Here is a 19513-nt window from a genome sequence, read left to right on the forward strand (position 1 = left end):
GCTCATCCTAATAGCAATGTACCCATCTATAGGACATATCGATGTACAAACTGAGGGCAGGCTCACCAGGTACACCAACCCCCTAGAAGCCCAGACCTTCCCTATATCTACATTGACTGGTGTTCTGTACATAGACAGAGATAGGACAACTAAATTAATGAGCATGGAGGAGCTAAGCTATGAGGAAACGTTTATGTAAAGGCAATTTTTTGGTTGTTTTGGATAGAGTAAAGAAGGATTGGACCCTTTCTCAGATTTCTATTGCTGTCTGTGTCCCCACTGGGGAGATTCATCCAATCTAATATTTCCATCTCTAAGATGGGAATTCTGTTCAGTGTGAGATGGTCTCTGAAAAGTCTTGCAGATCTATAAAACTAACACAAAAGAGGAAGTCAGCTAGACATTAATGGGTGCAGTTTCCATCACGCCCACCAACATTCAACAGGAAATCTGTTCAGTTGCTCCACTTCCTCTTGAGACCTCTATAGTTAGCTCGGCTATTATCATTCCTTCAACAGAAGTCCTGATAATACTTTATATCTTTGTGAGGAACAAACCTCCACATTCCAGACTCTAAGAATTCTGAGTAGGAGGGGGGAGCCGGGGATCACACCACCAGACTCTGATCACACAGGTTCTCCTTCATTCTCTGGTTATTTATGGGATCCCAACACTCGTCTTATGGAGAATTCTATGACCATTGAACACACCGGTCACACAGGTACTTTGTATTGCTCAAGTCATTACTAGATTGCAGCCATAGGATCATTGCAATCTCAATGACCATACACACTTTGTTTCATGAAATCACTTAGATCACATAGATCACATAGATTATTTTATGCTGGTTTTGCTGATGATGTGATGCTAGGTGGTATTTCTATGTAATTGTTCCATTATCATGCATTGGGTATATTAAGGGATGGTGGAGTTCATATGTAGGAACATCAAGGGGGGGGGGTAGTAGTTTTATATGTGTGGGGTGCTATACATTGTACTGGCTTTATGGGTGATTGTGTTGCTGTCTTTGGATTTAGTATCATGTATACATTGCCCTGGGGACTTTTTCAGGGACATTGAGTTGTTTCTCTCCTGCATAAACTGAGGTTGCCGGTTTGTTGTCTCATATTTATATATGTACAGTATGGCTAACAGGGGAGACTGGGACTTGTGATCTTCCTGTGATGGTGATTATAAAGCCAACATGTAAGCATGCGCAGGTCTCCCTCTGTCCAGTAGGTGGTGCTGCGCCATTGTACAGATGGAGTAAGTCTGTTAGTGGAAATGTCCCCTCATGGACTCTGTTGGTGTCTGATTGGATGTGGAAACCTCTGGTGATCTTGGGAACCATCTTAGTGTGGGACCCTTACCCTAGGTTTACATCTGTGTTTTTTTAGTGCATTTTGCAGTTTGCAGAAATGCACTACAGTCCATTTAACATGGTTTCCTATGGTACATATTCACATTGATGCATTTTTTAGCCGGTGCATTTTTGGAAAGGATCAGGGACTTATTTTCCCACAGCAGATTGCGTTTTGCGTATAATAGACTTTAATGGACCTGCATCAAAAACAAAGGGCCTGTTAAACTTCCGGCTCTTGATCCCCGAAGTGTTAGAACATCTTAATGCTCAGATTTCTACTGAAGAAATTAGAAGAGTTCTTAAATCCCTGGCTCTGAACAAATCACCTGGACCAGATGGTTTATCGGCAGAGCACTACCAGAACTTCTCAGATACCCTGGTTCCACATTTATTTAAAGTATTCAATACAGCGGCATCCTCTGGTGCATTACCAGCAGAAATGCTTAGAGCTCTAGTAGTCACATTGCCCAAACCAGGGAAGGATCCCACTATACCACAGAGCTGTAGACCAATATCTCTCCTTAATGCAGACCTCAAGGTTTACGCAAAGGTTATTGCTAACAGAGTGACTGAAGTAACACCATCCTTTTTTTTAAACAGTAAAGTTTTATTAAACACATACAGCATGTGCAAAGCATAGACAAAACATTCAATAACAATGATTTGATTTATTGCCTGACAAAAGAAGGAGAGAAGTAAATCAAGGGAGGAGAACTATCACAATAATAATTCTAGGTGGATAGACTATGTCACGTTCCTAACTATCTGGGACCAACAGCACAAGTGAAATAATCAGGATCTAAAAGGTCAGCCGACCTGAAACTGAACTGTCCTTCACAACTTGTGGGAATCATAGTGGGTAAGTGTGGCCTGGGGGGATGGCAAGTCAGGGAACTTAGGGAGGAATGGGAGGGGGGAGGAAGGGTAGGGGGAGAGGAGGAAGCGCCAGGCCACTCACCAAAAGCTGGTATCCTATCAACTAATCCCACCTCAGACAGGTCTCAGTCGTGGGCGTCAACCCAGCCCGACCAGATTTTATTAAACTTAGCCGGGCAATTTCTGCTCTGGTAGGTGATTCTATACAGCGGAAGCACTCTAGCAATTGCGGCCTGCCAAGGGGCCTTTGTGGGAAGCTCCTTGCCCTTCCACCTCAGCAAAATTTCTCTTTTGGCGTAGAATAGGGCAAATGTGATACACAATTTGGTATATCTATCCCCATCAATGTCTTCCAAATAGGACAGGAGGAGGACCAAGGGGTCCATAGGGATTGTTGTTCAACAGATCTCTGCCAGGGTGTCTGCCACCTCCTGCCAAAAGGTGTGAAGCCTAGGGCAGGACTACACCATATGAAAAAATGTTCCCTGCTCCAGGGCGCATCTCGTGCAGAGCGGGCTGAGGGAGGGGTAAATCTTTGCTAGCCTCAGTGGAGTATAATGTGTCCTATGTAGGAATTTCAACTCAATATAGCGTTCCCTGGCCGCAATCATAGAAGGGATGAATGAGGAGACACAGTCCTCCCATGCCTCCTCCTCCAGCTCAGGGATATCTGCCTTCCACCTACCCATCAAGCTAGAAGTATTCGCATCGTGGGCCACTGTTAGATATAAGTATAGGGACGACAGGGGCTTCCCTATTACACCCGAGGTCAGAAGGTGCTCGATCAAGTCCGATTAAAGCGTCACTGGGGTCGGGAACTGCGAATTGAGTGCATGACAGAGTTGCCAGTATCTAAACTGAAGAGAACTCGGGAGACCATATTTTGATCTAAGTTCCTGAAATGTCATAACTTTCCCCTGCACCATTACATGTTTCAGAGTAAGGATTCCTCGTTTGACCCAGATCCCCGGGACAGGCAAAGTGTATAGGTGAGGAAGGAGAGGGTTTCCCCATAGTGGGGTGTGAGGAGAAATACAGGAGGGTTTGATACTTTTTACCCTGGAGCACTGCCAGACCCGTATCGTGGTCCTCATGGGTCCTGTAACAGAGGGGTGAGCCTTGCATCTTCTGAATGCCAGGTTAGATAGTGCGGCATATGAGCCCAACAGGGCCGCCTCCAATGTCACCGCCGGATTTAACCTAGGTTGGGAGAACCATCATCTCACAATAACCAGTACCACCGCCCAATAGTACAGGAGGAAATTTAGCATTGCAAGTCCACTCTTGGAGTACGGCCCGACAGATAAAGGAGGTTATTACACTGTCTAGTTTTCTTGATTGATTGATTTGGGAATAGGGACTGGGGTCTGTCTGAAAAAATACAGAAGTTTAGGCAGAAATATAATTTTAATTAGATTTCCCCTAACCACCGGTGTCAGTGGGAGATTTTGCCATGAAGCGCATCTCTTAGTGAGCTGGTCTAGTACCGGGCTAATGTTTCTGGTCAGGTAATCCGCAGACGAGGAACCTATTTTTACACCCAAATAAGTGAATTCAGTAACCCATTTTAGTGGGGTCTGTGTGTCCGGTCTCTGTGTGTCCGGTCGGGGCAGCGACAAGCCAAGTGGAAACAGCACCGATTTGTGCCAATTTATATTGATCCCCGAGTACCGACTGAAGGTTTCAAATTGGGTTAAGCATAAAGAGGTGGAGGCGTCAGCTAAGTACAGCAGGGAGTCATCCGCATATAAGGACAACTTTTCTTCCAGCGTGCCCACCCGAATACCCCAGACGCCTGGGTCTATCCGAAGATGAACAGCGAGGGGCTCCAAGGCTAGGGCCAACAACGCTGGCAAAAGCGGACATCGCTGACGCGTCCCCCTCTCCAAGGAAAAGGAGCCTGACAATGTCCTGTTGGTATGTATGCATGCTCTAGGATGGGCATATAACATCTGGAGCCAGGAGAGGAATCGGGGCCCAAATCCGAACCTGGAGATAACCGTCCACAGGTAGCCCCACTCGACCAAGTCGAAAGCCTTCTCGGCGTCAAGTGAGGCCACCACCGTGGTGCTGTCTGAATCAACAATGGCTATATGAGTGTGTAAACGTTGGATGTTTATGTCAGTGCCCCGGCTTGGCATGAACCCCTTCTGGGCAGGGTGTATCAAGGCCGTAATGATGGTGTTCAACCTATTGGCCAGTATTTTGGCCAATATTTTGGCATCGACATTGATGAGGGAAATTGGGCGGTAGGAGGAACATTGCGTAGGGTTCTTCCCAGGCTTGGGGATGACTACTTTTACCGCATCACTCATTGAGTCTGGGATTGTCCCTGCTTCCGCCGTATGGGCCAGCAGTTCCTGAAAATTAGGGGCTAGTTCTTCCACATACGTTTTATAAAATTTGACCGGGAGTCCATCCGGGCCTGGTGTTTTTCCTGCCTGCATCATCTCGAGTGCAGCCTGTATCACTTCTATCTTAAAGGGGGCGTCTAGTTTCCTTGCCAAAGGCAGGGGTAAGTACTGGTATGTCGATGCTGTCAAGATAGCTAGTAAGGTCATTCAGGTCGTAGGACACCTGGGAGCTATACAGCTGTTGATAATATTCCGCAAAGCACTGGTTAATATCTTTGGGAGCAGAGAGGAGAGTACCATCAGGGGTCTGAATCTGTGCAATAGTCATGACTCCCGATTGCTCCCTGGACAACCAGGCCAGCAGATGCCCAGTCCTCTCTCCCTGCTCAAAGTTACGCTGGGATTGATGGAGCAATTTCTTCTGCGTCAATTTCTTATGGAGAAGAAGGGTCTCCTGGATCAAAGATTGCAAGCGGGAATAATGTTGGGGATCTCGGGTACAAACATACAGGGCCTCTTGTTCAGTTGCCTCTCTCTCCACCCTATCGAGGTCTTCCCTCTGTTTCTTCCTGACCCCAGCTATAATTAACTGAAACTACCCCCTAAAATAGGCCTTTAAGGTGTCCCACACCGTGGCCGCCGCGGCCGAGCCAGGGTTTATTCTTCAGTATGTTTCTAATTCAATGCGGAAGAGGGGGTCAACCTCCCGTCCAAAATCCAGAACCTAGAAAGCCTCCAGAGCCTCTCGGGCGGGTCAGTTGCCAACTCCAGTGTCAAAAGTAAGGGGGCATGGTCCGAGATTCCCCTAGGAAGGATTTCAATGTCTCAGATTCCAGACAGGACAGGTGCCCCCACATAGGCCAGATCTATCCTCGAAAAGGCCCTGTGGGACGCGCAGTGGCATATGAAGGCCCGAGACTGCGGGTGCCTCCACCTCCACACGTCTGTGAGGCCGTAGGTGTCCGCCCAGGCCGCTAGGCCCTGACGAGTTGCCCATGGGGAATTGCGCCAATTTGGTAGTAATCATGTTCAACAGTTTAAGCGAGGCAAGAGGCGGCAGATATATACCCGTTAGGATCCATGGTATACTGTGGATCAATGCATACACAATAACAAACCTACCCTCCGGATCCAGTATCAGATCTACAAGTTTAAAGGGGAGGGTTTTGAGCACAAGGATACTAACAAAATTGAAGTAGGTGGAGTGATAGTGATGGCCCACCCACGGCTTCTTAAGACTAATGCCCTGTACACACGGTCGGATTTTCAATGGAAAAAGTGCGTATCGGATTGTGTCGTTGGAAATTCCGATCGTGTGTGGGCTCCATCTGACTTTTTCAGTCGAAATTTCCGACACACAAAGCTTGAGAGCAGGATATAAAATTTTCCGACAACAAAATCTGATCGTTTAAATTCCGATCGTGTGTACACAAATCCGACGCTCAAAGTGCCACGCATGCTCAGAATAAATTAAGAGACGAAAGCTATTGGCTACTGCCCCGTTTATAGTCCCAACGTACGTGTTTTACGTCACCGCGTTCAGAACGATCAGATTTTCAGACAACTTTGTAGTGTGTATGCAAGACAAGTTTGGCCCAAAATCCGTCGGAAAAAATCTGATGGATTTTGTTGTCGGAATGTCCGATCGTGTGTACAGGGCATAAGAGTTTTGCTTCCGACCATATGCGTCTTCTGTAACACACAGACATGAGGATTATGTTTTTTCATGAATTGAAATACTAAGGAATGTTTAAAGGCTGAGTTCAACTCTTGGTGTTCCAGGAGAATACGTTAAGGGTGGCCATGGGAATTCAGTGTTAAATCAGGCCAGAGGGGGGAACCCCACACCCACAACAATTCCGGCAGTTCAAGAAAACATATTACTATCATGCAATAAAAAACAAAAAAGTGAGAACCTTCAAACCGGCCCCACACAATCAACCCCCCCACCCCACCTCCCCGAGTTTGTAACCCAAAACAAACACTGGCCCAAGGGCCAGACATGGAGGTCATGTGCAAGAGGCGACTAGACCTTTTTAATCCAAACAGTCAAAAAGTGTTAGAGAGAACAAGAAAAAAAAAAAGGTTTCCGGTACAGGAAAAGTAGCGTGGAAAAGAAAAGAAAAACAACACCTGGAGCCCCGGGGGCACTATACTTGGTGGTCAGTTAGTGGAACTCCTGCACTCCAACCAAGAAACAAGATATACATGGAGCAAAGGGAGAGGGAGTATATGCAAAAAAGGGTTAAACAATAAAACCGGAACATTCTGTGGTGGGTGTGTTCCCCCTCCCCCCACTTGACAGATCACATGGGGATCCGTAAGAGTACTCAGTGAGGTTCCAGGCTGTCAGGAAGGGTGCGATGATATGAATACAACAGTTCATACTCTGTTACCAGTCACCGCCATATGCTGCTGCAACCACCAAGGACTCTAGTCCACCCTCAGTCAGGAAGGGTGGTAGGAGGGGCGGAGGGTACCCGAGCCATCCCCCCGTTCAGGCAATGCAGTTGGGAGATCAGGTCAAACCGCAGCCCAAGGGGTTCACTCTGGCCAGCCGGCACAGAGGATATACACTGATCCCCAGCAAAGCAGCACTAAAGCGGTTCAATCTTGTTTGTTGGGTGATTAGTCACAAGTAAATGCACAGGTAAAAAAAAAAAAAAACCTCAGCGTTGCAAAGTTTCAGCCCAAGCGGCCGCCTCCCTAGGAGAGGTGAAGAACTGTACTCTTTCTCCGTCTTGTACCTGTAGTCTGGCGGGGAAGAGCATACTGTATTTAACCCCCTTCTCTCTGAGCATGGCGCGGACTTGATCGAATGACTTGCGCTGACTTTGTGTTTCTATAGAATAATCAGGGAATATGAGCAGCTTGGCATTCTCAAACTTCAGTTCCCCCTGTAAGTGTGCTGCCCGAAGCACCATATCCCTGTCTCTGTAATGGAAGAGTTTGAAGATAAATGTGCGCGGGGGGGGCACCTTGTGGGCCTCTGGACGCCGGCAAGCGGTGGGCCCTTTCGATGGAGAAGTGCGGGGAAAAGGTCGCCCTAGGGAGGAGAGTGGGAAGCAAGCGTTCCATGAAGGCCACCAGGTCTGCTCCCTCAGCCCCCTCCGGGAGGCCCAGAACCCACAAGTTGTTGTGTCGGTTCCGATTCTCTGCATCCTCCGCTCTAGCCCCAAGAATTTTCACCCTGGATTTAAAGCGGAGTTCCACCCAAAAGTGGAACTTCCGCTCATCGGATTCCTCCCCCCTCCGGTGTCACAGTTGGCACCTTTCAGGGGGGAGGGGGGTGCAGATACCTGTCTAAGACAGGTATCTGCACCCACTTCCGGGAATAGACTCCCGCAGGAGTCACGCCCCCTCCCGCACTCCCCCGCTGTCTCCTGGGAAAGACACAGGTCCCAGGAGATAGCGGGGACCATTGAGAAAGCGCAGCGCGACTCGCGCATGAGCAGTAGGGAATCGGGAAGTGAAGCTGCAACGCTTCACTTCCTGATTCCCTCACTGAGAATGGCGGCGGCAGCACCCGAGGATCGAGGGATGGTTCGGTCTCGGGTGCCGACATCGCTGGACCCCGGGACAGGTGAGTGACCTTATTTTAAAAGTCAGCAGCTGCAGTATTTGCAGCTGATGACATCTAAAAAAAAAATTTTTACGGGACTCCCGCTTTTAAGGACCTGCAAGTCCACGTGATGTTCCCTCTGAACGTCCTCTGTTCCCGACATCCGCCTCTCCACCTCGGTCACCTGCTCCCTAAATTTGTCCATATCTCGGCGGATAAGGGCTGTCTCCATCTGCACATGGTCAATTTTGACTGTTAGTGTGGTCTGGCAGGTAGTGATGGCGAGCATCAAGGCATCAAAGGCTGCGGAGCCAGCCTGGATGGCGCCGTCGGGTGGGGATGGAGTCTGGGTCTTCATGTGGCAAGCCGGAGCAGGGGCAGGCCTCGGTTTCGGCAGGGTACTCACTGCGTCATTGCGCTTCTTCTGGGTCCCCTTTTTGTTCTTTTTCACCCCCCCCTCGCTCCTGTGGATAATCGGTGGAGGATAAGGCAGGTTTTGTTCCTTTTCCACGCTAGGATATAAGCAGGATTAGAGTCCGGAGTGGGAGCTACTCTACAGCACTTCTGCTCCCAGCGCCATCTTGGACACGCCCCCCAACACCATCCTTAATAGCCTCAGATCAAGTAGGATTTGTAAAAGGATGTCAAGCACCTGATGGCACTCGCAGAATCCTCAATCTGCTCCGTATAGCTGAGAGCCGCAAACTGCCTACTGCCTTTGTAGCTCTAGTCGTTGAAAAGGCTTTTGACAGGGTACATTGGGGGTATTTACAAGTTACCCTAACAAAATTTGGTTTTGCAGGTTTTATCCTCCTCAGCCATTTTAGCGTTATATACACAAGCCCATTGGCACAAGTTTTTACCTCCTCTGTACTTTCTGAAGCCTTTAACATCACAAATGGCACAAGGCAGGGTTGCCCCCTTTCTCCCATGATAATTACATTAGTTATGGAACCCTTTGCGGCTGCCTTCAGGAGCTCCCCGACTATAAAAGGCATTTCAGTAGCCGGTAAATGCCATAAAATAGGATTATTCGCAGACAACATCATATTGACACTTTCGGATGTGGATTTTTCCTTATCTGAGGTACGCGTTATGATTGAAACCTTCAGCGCCATATCTTACTATAAAATTTACGTATCCAAATGCCAGGTCCTTACAACCAACCTTAGTCACAAAATATGGACAAAAATTAAATCTTTATTTCCTTGCAATTGGGATAACAGTAAAATCCAATATCTAGGGATTTATCTAATCACCAAATCTAGCCACCTCTACGATGCCAATTATAAAAAATGACTACATTCGGTTCAGACGGAACTCTTACAACTGGGCAAATGTGAAATCTCTTGGATGGGAAGAATAGCAACTTTTTAAATGGTAATTTTACCAAAAATTCTTTATATCTTCAGGACTGCACCAATATCCTTTTTTATAAATTGTATTTTTATTAAAGGTTTTCAAAAATACAGAAAAGGCAACATCAAACATTTGTCAGTACAAAAAAAGTAGAATCATTCAAATAAAAAAGAAACATATACTGTAAAGGTAAGGTCACAGTGTTACCAACATTGCAGGTTTACAGTATGGTAGATATATAAAACAAAGAAAGGAGGCATAGAGAAGAGGGGAGATGAGGAGGGACCCTGGGAGGAGGCGGTCTAGGTATATTGGTATATCACACCGTAAAAGATGTTGCTCACTGGGTCTAGGGGTATTGGGGTCTCAGGAGCGCCTATACCAGGTGTTCCATTCTGCGGATCAGCTCCAATATTTGTAAGACTTGTGTGGGGTAGGTGAGGATGAGAATAACCATTGCAAGGGTATGACTCGTTTAGCTGCCAATAGGATAAAGCCAGCTAGTTTTTGGGCGTATTTGAAGAGGCCAGGAAATGGCAAACCTAGAAGAAATTGGAGTGGATTTAAAGGAAGATTGGTTTCAAAAAGATTTTGCAAGTATATATGAATAGAGGACCAGAAGGGTTGAATAATGGGACATTCCCAGAAAATATGAAAGTGGGTTTGGTAAGGGCCTTGGGCACACAGGAGTTCAAATGGAGTGGGTCTATCCAGGGTGAGGGTGGGGGATTTGGAGCCGAAGTAATGTTTAATTCGGAGATAGGAGTAGAATAAGCGTTTAGGGATTTGGTGTTTCTGTTGCATTTCATCGAAAGATAGAAGTGTGTGAGTGAGTGGGTGTACGAGACTTCGGAGCTGAAAAATTCCAGCCTGTGTCCATGGGAGCATTCTAGTGTAAGATAAGCTATCAGGTATTTCAGGATTAAACAGCACATTTAACAGGGGTGGACATGGGGATGAGAGGGAAAACTGACAGGAGCATTTTTTTCCATATAGAAAGAGTGAAAATCATCGGGTTTAGGCATACGTTTCTAAGTTGGGATATGGAGGTCTCTAAATTCATCCACATCATGGAGCAGGGGTGGACTGGACTAGTAATGTTCATTTCAATTTCCGACCAGATACTGGATGCCATTCTATGTGACCAGACAACGATCGGTTTTAGATGGGTAGCAAAATAATATTTGAGGAGGTCTGGCGCTCCCAATCCACCTCTGGATCTAAGAGCAAGTACGACCGAGCTAGCTATTCGATGAACTTTATAGTGCCAAATAAAGTTAAGGAATAACCTCTGGTTAGCTTTGAGTTGTGACATTGGGACGGGGATCGGTAAGGTTTCAAATAGATAGAGGAGTCTTGGCAGGATAGACATCTTCAGGACATTGATGCGACCCAGGAGAGAGATGGGGTATGTGTCCCATTGTCGCAAGAGTCGGTCAATGTCGCGGAAGAGAGGGGGGAAGTTGGCCTGGTAAAGATTTGAATAGGAGGAGGTTAGATTAATTCCTAAGTATTTGAGGGAGTTCCTACACCAATGATAGGGGTAATTTTGTTGTAGGGTGGTAAGATCTGAGGGTGAGATGAGTACAGGTAAAGCTTCCGTATATCCTTATATCCTGAGAGAAAGCTAAATTCCTTAAGTAGGGCGTGTAGGTTTGGGAGAGAAATGTGGGGTCTGGTCAGAGTCAGCAGAATGTAAATAAGGATAGTTTGTATTCGCTTTGACGTAATGAGACCCCACGGATGTCAGGGTGAATGTAAATGGCTGCAGCTAGGGGTTCTAGACAGAGAATGAAAAGTAGGGGGGATAGTGGACACCCCTGCCTGGTGCCGTTACCCAAAGAGAAGGATGGCGATAAATAGGAGGATAAATGGACTTGGGAGGATGGTCAGGAGTATAAAGCATGTAGTGTGACAATGAAGGGACCGTCAAAACCATAGTTAGCGAGTGTGGCAAACATAAAGGGCCAACTGAGCCTGTCAAAGGCTTTTTGTGCGTCAAGGCTCAGTGTCAGAGCAGGGCGTGATGTTTTGTTCAATAGGTCAATGAGGTCTATAGTGCGTCTTGTGTTATCGCCTGCATGTCTAGCTGTTACAAAGCCCACCTGATGTTTGTGTATGAGCCTGGGAATTAAATGGGATAATCGATTAGCTAGGATCTTTGTGAAAATTTTTTCGTCTGAATTGAGAAGGGCCTATAGTTATCTGGAAGGGAGGGATCTTTACCAGGTTTTGGGATTACGGAGATATGGGCATGGAGGAATTGAGGATGAGGTTCGGTACCATTGAATAGGGAGGAGAATAGAGAGATTAAATGTGGGCTCAGGATTGGCAGAAAGGTTTCAATAGGAATATGGTAAGCCATCAGGGCCAAAAGTTTTTTGGGTAGGGAGGTTTTTTTTTTTTTGTCATCAAGTTCCTCAGGGGTGACTATTGAATTTAGAGATAAAAGGTGGTCAGGAGAGAGTTTGGGTAGATGTAGGGAGTCAAGGAAAGAGTCAAAATTCTCTTGTGTGAAATTGTAATGAAGGTCTGTTTGCAGGCAATTGTACAATTTGCGATAGAATTCTCAGAAAACTTTAGGCATTGTGGAAGGGCAGTAGGTGGGAGTGCCATCGGGTTGTCTGAGAAAATATGGGGATGAATGGAAGGGACGAGGTTTCAGTTTGTTTACCAGCATCCTTTAGGGTTTGTTTGAGTATTCATAGAATTTCTGTTTGGACCATAGAAGAGATTTGTCAATTTTTTTCATGTCTAATGATCTGAGTTGATTGCGTAGAGAAATAACGGCTCGAAGTCCAGCCACCGTGGGGGAGGAAAGTAAAAGTTTCTCAGCTTTACGAAGTTTGGAGAGAGTAGAGGAGCATTGAAGAGCTGCGTCTTTTTTCAGGCGAGAGCCTGTGGCAATACATTGTCCCATGAAGACGGCTTTGTGGGCTTCCCACAGGGTGGAGGGCTCCGAGACCGTATTAACATTAAGCTAGAAATACTCAGGCTATTAGATAGGTGCTCGCCGGTTTCAGGGATTCGGGGAAGGGTTTCATTGAGGCGCCAATGACAAGTTCTAGGGGATGCGGATAGCAGGGCAATATCTAGGTGTACTGAGGAGTGATCTGACCAGGAGACAGGGTTAATTTCAGATGAGACTGTGGTCGTCAGGAGGGGTGAGGAGATAAAGAAATGATCTAGTCTGGAGTAAAGTTTGTGAGGGTGTGAATAAAATGTGTATTGTTTGTGTGTGTGGGGTGTTTGATCTTCCAAATGTCTAAGAGGTTTTTGGTTCTAATGAGTTTACAAAATGATTTGGAAAGGCGATCAGAATTTGATGGAGTTTTAGACAGGAACAATACAGATCTGTCTTTACTGGGGGACATGGTCATATTAAAATCCCTGCTGATCACAATGAAAGGTTAAGAAAACGTGTCTAGGGTATCAAACATGGTGGTAAGGAAGTGAATCTGTCCAGAGTTGGAAGCATAAACATTAACTATCATAAGGGATTGGGAGAGAAGCATGCAATCCAGGATAATAAATCTGCCATGGGGGTCCAAGTATGAGGATTTGATTTGTAAGGGACAGGAGCAATTAATGAGGATCGCTACACCTGCTTTACCGGACGGATCAGAGGCCATAAAGGATGTTGGGAAATGTTTACTGGCAAATTTGAGAGAACCCCCAGGACGGAAATGAGTCTCCTGGACTAGGATTACATCAGCTTTAGAAGCCTTAAACACTTTCAGAGCCAACCATCTCTTCTGAATAGAGTTTAAACCTTTTACATTACAAGTAAAAAATTTTAGCGCCATAATGACTTAACTTGGTAGATCAGCATATGATAAGTAGCATAACATGTATTGGGTAAGGGATTCCATGGTGCAAGGGTTATAAAATGAGTGTAAAGTAACCTTACAGCATATAGAACAACAGTAAAATTGTAACCTGAACATTTCCAATCTATGAGGTGTAACAGTCCCTGGTCAGAAAAAAGGACCAGAGGAAAAATAGTGAAAAAAAATCACAGTAAAAATGAGAATGAAAATGAAAAACAAAATAAGAATTAAAATAAAAATGAAAATAAAAATAAAAATTTAAAGCGGTAAAAAGGAAAAAAGGAAAAAAGAAAAAGTAGATGAAAATCCATAAGTCATCCAAAGAGAAACCTGGAAGGGCAAAAGCCTCCAGGAAGCCCAGGTCTGAGCCATGGGCTGGGAAGGGGGGCATGAGGACCACAGAAGATGGGGTGCCGGAGGGTCCCCCTCCGTCTTCTGAAGAAGAAGACCTGGGTCATAAAAAAAATATATACATAAAACCTTGAAAAATGCAAAACTGTTGAACCAGGGTGTCATACAGAACAACATTCAATGCACCCCACCAGCAAGGTGATGGGAGTGTAGGCCCACTAGGGGGTAGTCGGTCACACAGGAACATCAGGAGGCCAGACAGAAGTAGGATACAAAGCCGTAGCTGTGTGAAAAGTTCCTCAGGTCGGGGGGGTCTGGAACATGGATGCCTCTGAGGAGTGAAGTTGGTCTTGGGTGGCTTCTGTCTCACTGGGGTCCAGATGCGACCCGGGACTGCTAGTGGTTTAGGAGTAGCAGGAAGTGTCACAGGATCTTTATCTGGGAGAGGTGGCAGGCCTAAATTGTGTAGGAAGGCATCACTTTCCTGGAGGTCACGTAGGGAATATTGTATATCATTGCGGGACGCTGAGAGGCGAAAGGGGAATCCCCAGTGATACAGGACTTTATGGGTCAGAAGGTGTAGAGTCAGCGGGCGAAGATTTCTTCGTCTTGTCAAAGTGATAGGTGAAAGGTCACTGAAATCTGGATCCTGGACCCCTGAAGTCAAGCCTAGATTGGCAATAGGTGGCAATAGTTAAGGCTTCTTCGCTGTCATAGTAGTGAAATCTGACAATCACATCTCTTGGGTTGGCTCCAGCCGGAGGTTTAGGAGCTAAAGATCTGTGAGCTCTATCTAAACGCCAATCAATATCAGGGATGTTTGAAGCTACCACATTAAACAAAGTCAGGAGATAGGAACAAAGGTCTCTATCTTCCACTATTTCAGGGATGCCTCTGATCCGGAAATTTTGTCTGCATTCTCTATTTTCAAGGTCTTCTTGTGGTTGAAGCTGGGTGACTGAGTGTTTAATGGCGGCATTGTCTTCTTCTAAAACGTGGACATATTGGAATAGTTCATCAAATTTAGTCTCAAGGGTGTCCGTGCGATCACCCAGTTGGTCTATTTCACCTCTCAGCTCTTTAGCAAGTTTCCCTACTTCCTGGGCAATATTGTGGGTGATGGCCTGGAGCAGGGATTGCAGTTTGGTGTCTAGGACTTCTGCCGTAAGCGAGATAGATGTTCCCTGTATTGGAGTGGGTGTGATGTCAAATAAAATACCTGTCTCGGGCTCAGAATTTTCCCGTGGGTCTTGAGTGGTGTCTCCGCCACTTGAGGCCGTGGATGCGGGCCTGTGTAGGAAGCGGTCCATAGTGGAGGAGGTCTGGGTATTGAACACTATGGTATAATTCTTCCTCTGGTCACTGATTTTTCCCATGGGGTGCACAGGTGCTGTGAGAGGCTGAGGAGGTGACTCCCGTGGCTAGCGGGGCTTCGGAACAGAAAGCGGGAGTCCCGGATAGGCGGAGGGGGATGGAGTTCCAAGCTTACATGTCTGCCATGTTCAGAGGCTGTGCATGTGTCTGAGAGGTGTAGCGGGTCTTGTGAGGGCTCATCCGCCGTGCGCCTTGTTTTGAAGAGGGGATTTATGATTTATAAGGGACAATAGGCAAGCACAGGGCCTCAGGGACAAGGTTAGAAAATGCAATGGTGGTTAGCTGTCCGTGCAGAGTCAGGGCTTGCCTCAGGACACAGTTCCTGTAGAGATGAAGGCACAGGGAGGGCAACACAGAAGCACTAGGGCACAGTACCTGGGAGTGGAGGATTTACCTTGTACAGTAGGCCGCAAGATGGCAGTGAGCTGCGAGTGCTTGGAGAGAGCCTTTTGTGAATCCTCCAGTGGCCTCTTGGGTTTTCACTCAAACTAGCTGCCTCCCGGTGTCCTCTGCTGAGAGTGCAGGTGGACTAGCTGCTCTCCGCACCGCTGATCGCGGTACTCGAGCCTGGGGATGTTGGAGGCCTCACAGGCCTCAGGATAGTGGCGGGCCGCGGGCGTTTGAAGTCTGCTTCTATGGATCCGTCAGCATTCCCACAGGATCCCCCACAGCCCAGCCTCCTCCCGGGAACAGTTTCCATTGGTGTAGGTGAGCTGGCCGATCTTCGCTCCATGGATCGCAAAACTCGAGCCCGGGGTTGCTGGAGGTCCCGTAGGCCTCAAGATGGTGGCGGGTCTCTGTAGTATGGAGCCAGCCGCAGCCTAACAGGACCTCAATCGGCTGGCCAGGCTCCACAATTTCCCCAGGGGCTAGTGTGGAGAGTGTCTAGTGGTGGCTGGGAGAAGTTTGGAGGCTCATCAGGAAGCTGTTTTAGCAGGATGTCGGTGGATTGTGGAAGGAGTGGCGGAGCTCCTCAGCAGCACGTCTTTTCCCTTCAATGTCCAGACACGCCCCCCATACCAATACACTTACCAGCCCTTTTCTTTAATAAACTTTGATCCTTTATTTGGAAGGGGACTAGAGCAAGAATAGCCTTCTCTACCCTCATAAAGCATAGATCAAAGGAAGGTATGGGAGTCCAAGTAATTAAAGACTATTATATAGCGACTCTTTTAGACCAACTTAACCACTTGACAACTGGGTACTTAAACCCTCTTCCTAACCAGACCAATTTTCAGCTTTTGGTGCTCTCACATTTTGAATGACAATTACTCAGTCATGCAACACTGTATCTATATGAAATTTTTATCCTTTTTTTCACACAAATAGAGCTTTCTTTTGGTGGTATTTAATCACCGCTGGGTTCTTTATTTTTTGCACTATAAAAGAAAAAAGACCGAAAAATCTGTAAAAAAATACATTTTTCTTCATTTCTGTTATAATATTTTGCAAATTAGTAATTTTTCTTCATATATTTTGTCCAAAATTTATACCGCTACATATCTTTGGTAAAAATAACCCAAATCGGTGGATATTATTTGGTCTTTGTGAAAGTTATAGAGTCCAAAAGCTATGGTGCGAATATCTGAAAATTGATCACACCTGAAGTACTGACGGCCTATCTAATTTCTTGAGACCCTAACATGCCAGAAAAGTACAAATACCCCCCAAATGACCCCTTTTTGGAAAGAAGACATTCCAAGGTATTTAGAAAGATGCATGGTGAGTTTTTTGAAGTTGTCATTTTTTCCCACAATTCTTTGCAAAATCAAGGTTTTTTTTTTACTTTTTTTTTTTCCCCACAAAATTGTCATATTAGCAGGTTATTTCTCACACACCGCATATGCATAGCACAAATTACACCCCAAAACACATTCTGCTATTACTCCCGAGTATGGCGATACCACATGTGTGAGACTTTTACACAGCGTGGCCACATACAGAGGCCCAACATGCAGGGAGCACCTTCAGGCGTTCTGGAGTGCCCAGGCCAATTCTGACATTTCTCTCCTACATGTAAAAATCATCATTTATTAGCTAGAAAATTACATAGAACCCCAAAACATTATATTTTTTTTAGCAAAGACCCTAGAGAATACAATGGCGGTCGGTGCAACTTTTTATCGCACGTTATTTGCGCAGCAATTTTTTTAATGCTTTTTTTTGGAAAAAAAACTGTTTTGTGCTTTACAAAAACCAAAACAGTAAAGTTAGCCCAATGTTTTTGCATAATGTTAAAGATGAAGTTACGCCAAACTTTGCTACTCAAAAATCCCCATAGGCAACGCTTTAAAATTTTTTACTGGTTACATGTTTTGAGTTACAGAGGAGGTCTAGGGCCAAAAGTATTGCTCTCGCTCTACCGATTGCAGCGATACCTCACATGTGTGGTTTGAACACCGTTTTCATATGTGGGCGGGACTTACGTATGCGTTCGCTTCTGCATGCGAGCACACAGGGACAGGGGCGCTTTTTAAAAAGCATAAAACTAAAATAAATAAAGTAAAACTAAAATAAATAAAGTAAAATGAACAATAAAAAAAAAAATGTTAATGTTTATTTTACTTTATTTATCTTAGTTTGATGCTTTTTTCCAAAAAAAAAAAAATTTTGACCACTTTTATTCCTATTACAAGGAATGTAAACATTCTTGTAATAGGAATATGGCATGACAGGTCCTCTTTACAGTGAGATATGGGGTCAATAAGACCCCACATCTCACCTCTAGGCTGGGAAGCCTGAAATTAAAAAAAAAAAAAACGATCCTGGCTTCGATCGTAGCGTTGAGTCGGTAGAAGCGCGGGAGGGGGGGCATCCCCTCTCGCCTCCCGTAAGAATGATCAAGCAGTGGAACAGCCACTATGATCATTCTTATGGTGTAGGGAATCGCCGGCTGAAAAAGCTGATATCTGAATGATGCCTGTAGCTGCACCCATCATTCAGATATCCCCGCACAAAGTCAAGGACGTTGTATGACGGCCGGTGGGTGGGAAGTGGTTAAAACGCATTTTTTTTTTAACACAAAGTTGTCCATTTATACAATATTTCTACCACATAGCATGTACATACCAAAAATGACACCCCAAAATAGATTCTCCTACTCCTCCTGAGTACGGCGATACCCCATGTGTGAGACTTCCACAGCCTGGCCACATACAGCCGAGCATGGCTCAGCATGGCAGGGTATGGCTGGGTATGGCGGTGTATTACAGAGTATGGCGGGGTATTGCGGAGTATGGCGGGGTATTGCAGAGTATGGCAGAGTATGGCGGGGTATTGCAGAATATGGCGGGGTATTGCGGAGTATGGCGGGGTATTGCGGAGTATGGCGGGGTATGGCGGGGTATGGCGGAGTATGACGGGGTATGGCGGGGTATGGCGGAGTATGGCGGGGTATGGCGGAGTATGGCGGGGTATGGTGGAGTATGGCGGGGTATGGCCGGGTATGGCGGAGTATGGCGGGGTATTGCGGGGTATGGTGGAGTATGGCGGGGTATGGCGGAGTATGGCGGAGTATGGTGGGGTATGGCGGGGTATGGCGGAGTATGGCGGGGTATGGCAGAGTATGGCAGGGTATGGCGGAGTATGGCGGGGTATGGCGGAGTATGGCGGGGTATTGCGGAGTATGGCGGGGTATTACGGGGTATGGCGGGGTATGGCGGGGTATGGCGGAGTGTGGCGGGGTATGGCGGAGTATGGCGGGGTATGGCGGAGTATGTCGGGGTATGGCGGAGTATGGCGGGGTATGGCGGGGTATGGCGGGGTATGGCGGGGTATGGCGGAGTATGGCGGGGTATTGCGGGGTAATGCGGGGTATTGCAGGGTAATGTGGGGCTTTGCAGGGTAATGTGGGGCTTTGCAGGGTAATGTGGGGCTTTGTAGAGTATTGCACAGCATTGCAGAGTAGTAGGGATGGCTGAGCATGGATGGATGGATGGCTGGATGTCACTGAGCAGCGCTGTGGGCACTACACATCCAGCCCACAGCTCTGCAGCCATCCATCCATCCCCCTCTCCGCTCACAGTGTACCGATCGGTACACAGGAGGGGAGGAGAGGAACCGCCGTCATTTGACAGAGCGATCACATGGTAAACGGCCGCGATCAGCGGCCATTTACCGGGATCCATGATGCGCCAGGTCCTCCGGACCCGACGGTCACGGATGTGTTCGGGTGCGCGCCCCAGGGGGCGCGCGAGAGGGGAATTCTGGGAGGACGTCATAGTACGCCCTCCCAGAGTTAAGCAACCGCCCTGCAGCCGTCATTCGGCTATGGGCCGGTTGTTAAGTGGGTAAAGCGTGGTTTGACCTGTCTCCAGTAAAGCAATGGGAACTATTAGAACACGATTTGATGCAGAACAATAACCTCCGAGCCTTATTAATAGTGGCGGCCACCAATAAACCACTACATTTACCAGACCACCCTTCTATCTCCGGCTTCGCTTAA

At 46.7% G+C, this 19513-nt stretch overlaps 1 protein-coding gene across 1 annotated transcript in view; it reads left to right on the forward strand.

Annotated features, from left to right (window-relative positions):
- Positions 1 to 471: 471 nt before the first annotated feature.
- LOC141126582 (uncharacterized) overlaps positions 472 to 19513 on the forward strand; it is a 77328-nt gene continuing 58286 nt past the window's right edge. The window contains exon 1 of the mRNA XM_073612501.1: positions 472 to 721. The gene's annotated coding sequence lies outside the window, so the exon portion shown is untranslated. The remainder of the gene's footprint in view (positions 722 to 19513) is intronic.

This window comes from Aquarana catesbeiana, linkage group LG02 (genome assembly GCF_042186555.1).
Source record: "Aquarana catesbeiana isolate 2022-GZ linkage group LG02, ASM4218655v1, whole genome shotgun sequence".
In the NCBI taxonomy this organism is placed as follows: domain Eukaryota; kingdom Metazoa; phylum Chordata; class Amphibia; order Anura; family Ranidae; genus Aquarana; species Aquarana catesbeiana.